At 45.5% G+C, this 3,461-nt stretch overlaps 1 pseudogene; it reads left to right on the forward strand.

Moving 5' to 3' along the window:
• The first annotated feature begins 1,891 nt into the window (after positions 1-1,891).
• LOC101981968 lies at positions 1,892-2,717 on the forward strand (annotated as a pseudogene).
• The last annotated feature ends 744 nt before the right edge of the window (positions 2,718-3,461 follow it).

Below are 3,461 nucleotides of genomic sequence, written 5' to 3' on the forward strand. Positions count from 1 at the left end.
GTACTCTTCGTGCCGCTCTGGATCCCCACTGATTCACCCTGTGGCTTCACTACTCCATCAACCCTTCCGTGTTTCCATTCAGGTTTTGTTCTTGGTGGTGCGGGGGTGGGGGGTCTTTGGTCAAATTATCCCGCTGACAGCATCCTCCGCAGGAGAAAGCCTTGGCTTAGACTCTTTACAGCCCTCCATACCTCTAGAAAAGTTAATATTTTCTAAAGGCTCTTGGTTTTGCTTACCTACGGAGTTGGCCTCCCGGCTCACATCCATAGCCTTCCCACAAGCCTGAATCAAGCATGGTCACAGGGCACCTCCTCTGCCACACTCCACTAATCCCCACAAGACTCTTGACCCCGATATCCTGACATTACAGGCGTTCTGCCTCATGCCACTGTTTGGAATCTGCTTTCATGGTCCAGCGCTCCTTCCAGATCCTGGGTACTCCCTCCACCTGGTGCCCTCTGGGACTGACTCCTGCTTCGGAATACTTCTTTGTATTTTGGAATGCTGCAGTGGTCTGCTCTGTAGAGCTTCCTTCCTCCGTCATCTCTAGCCGGAGTCCCACGGCATCCTCGACTAGGTCTTCTACTACAGAAACCCTTGCTCTATTATAGTAAAACTCTTTGCTTATTTTATTGTACTGTCAATAACACAGGACCTTCTGCCACCAAATACCTAGTACCATGCCTGGAACACATTAGGAGCACTGTGAATGTGTCCATACGTCATCCCCAGAGTGGCCATGTGCCCTCTGGCTAACCTGCTCCGCAGTGCTTGTATCCAGTTTCTTGGTCCCAGAATACTTTTGCTTACTTCATTTTAGGTAGGAGGCCCAGAATCTGCACTATGTGCAAACACGCCTGGTAATTTTGAAACACATTTTGAGAAGCATTACTCTTGAATCTAGACCATTCTAACACTGCAGCCCACTTGACACCACTCTTCCATGGGCTGCTTCCTTCTTTAGGCTCCTCAGTCTCTAGGAAGCTAGACAGATGCCTGCATGCCAATGGTTTTGTTAAACTGCTGTTTTGATTGCTCTTAGTTGTGCTTCCACAAGACTGGGGGCCTCACTTGGTGATATTGGGATTTTTTTGTCATGTCTACTAATCCTGACGCAACGTTCAGTCCCCAGTTTTCACCCTTCTGCTCACGCCCCTGTCATCTTCAGCTGGAAGGTCCCCCCTTTGCTCCTAGCCATAGCTCCTCACAATTAGACCATCCCACAACCTGAGCCTTGCCAACCTTTCTCTGCTTAAGGTTTTCCTCACGTTACAGTCTTTCCTAAAGCTCTGTGACAAGAGGCAAGATGAATAGAAACTCTGATAAGAAAAATGTCACTTCTTTCCACTTATAAAATCAACTTTTTTCACTTCATACTGGTTGAAGGAGCTGAAAGGGCTGAACTCTCGGGGTTCATTAACCAGTATCCCATCAAATAAAAAGTCAAGTGAAGAGAAATCCCTGGGTTCTTCCACTCTTTGCGCTAGAGCACATTTTCTTTCACCTCACTTGCCCGGCCAAGTTGGTCTTCTTATCTGCTCCCTCTGCAAACCTAGGCTAGATCTTGTCTCCGATATCAAGACAGTCTCAGCCACGCAGTGCTCCTAACATTCATTCCTTCTTGGTCCCCAGGGGATCGGGTCTAATTTACCACATCCAGGCTGTGGAATGCTAAAGAAAGCATGCTATTGACACTCAGGGACCATGTGTGAACGTTGAAAAATGTCCATACAGATTGTCTCCAAGAGTTAGAAACTCAAATGTCCACAAAAGCCAGAAGAATTATATAAATCATGAATTGAACAGATGTAAGAAAATGAGACTTGCTGTGGATTATTAGAAAATGAGAGTGAAGTTCAGTAAAAGGCATGTAAATTAGAGGGGGAGCTCTTTTTCGTGGCGCCTCCTAGGCGGTCGGCTGTGCGAAGATGAAGCTGAATATCTCCTTCCCTGCCACCCGCTGCCAGAAACTCATCCAAGTGGACGATGAACGCAAGCTTCGGACCTTCTATGAGAAGCGCATGGCCACGGAAGTGGCTGCCGATGCCCTGGGTGAAGAGTGGAAGGGTTACGTGGTCCTAATCAGTGGCAGCAATGACAAACAAGGTTTTTCCATGAAACAAGGTGTCCTGACCCATGGCAGAGTGCACCTGCTGTTGAGTAAGGGGCATTCTTGTTATACACCAAGGAGAACCGGAGAGAGGAAGCACAAATCTGTTCGAGGATGCATTGTGGATGCCAATCTGAGTGTTCTTAACTTGGTTATTGTAAAAAAAGGAGAGAAGAATATTCCTGGACTGACAGATACTACTGTGCCTTGTCGGTTGGGACCTGAAAGAACTAGCAGAATCCGAAAACTTTTTCTTTTTAATCTTTCTAAAGAAGATGATGTCTGCCAGTACGTTGTCAGAAAGCCTTTAAACAAAGAAGGTAAGAAGCCCAGGACCAAGGCACCCAAGAGTCAGCGTCTTGTGACTCCACGTGTCCTGCAACACAAACGCTGGCGTATTGCTCTGAAGAAGCAACGAACAAAGAAAAACAAGGAGGAAGCTGCAGAATATGCTAAACTTTTGGCCAAGAGAATGAAGGAAGCCAAAGAATAGCGCCAGGAACAGATTCCCAAGAGGCGAAGGCTGTCCTCGCTGAGAGCTTCTACTTCTAAGTCTGAGTCCAGTCAAAAATAAGTCTATAAGGGTAACAAATAAATGATCAGACCTCGAGTCTCAAAAAAAAATTAGAGGGAGAGCTATACTAAAAGTGATTAAAATGTGAAGTCTGCTAACCATCTACATCTATATCCTAAAAAGATGTATTATTTAATCCAGCCATAAACAGGCTTTAGATTAAACCATCAACAAAAAGACTCAAAACTCCAATGACTCAGATAAAATACACATTATTTCCATGGCAGACAAAAAGCAGACAGATAAATCAAGGCAGAAACAACCCTGCTCCCGGGACACTCTCGGGCCCACAAGCTATGGCAGAGTGCAGCCACCGACTACACACAAATCCAGCCCCATGTTGCGGGACTGTTCTGGCCACCACTTTCAAAAGCCAGACAAAGACATGTTGAAGCCTTATGTGCACAATTTCCAGTCAATTTCTCTACTGGGACACCATGCACACTTCCAAAACCCATCTGGGGAGATAAAACATTCTGAGAGACCGCAAAGGCTTCTGCCACAGGGAAACTCAAGCGACTTTCCATAAACCTGAATCTACGTCCGGTCCTTTAAAATGCATTTATTGATAAATTAGTTCTGAGCCAATGATTTTTTTCTTTCTATCTTTGACATTTAATTTCAAACCAAGCCCACTTTCTAAGAATGAAAAGAACTACCCACACAGTCGCTTGAGCACAGAGTTACAGAAAAGGCAAGAATAATGCCGTGAAGCTGAGGTGCTAATGAGCTTTAAGGGCCTCATTTAATAGGTATAATGAAAGCAATCGACTACAG

The sequence above is a fragment of the Microtus ochrogaster genome, unplaced genomic scaffold, assembly GCF_000317375.1.
Source record: "Microtus ochrogaster isolate Prairie Vole_2 unplaced genomic scaffold, MicOch1.0 UNK11, whole genome shotgun sequence".
Lineage (NCBI taxonomy): Eukaryota > Metazoa > Chordata > Mammalia > Rodentia > Cricetidae > Microtus > Microtus ochrogaster.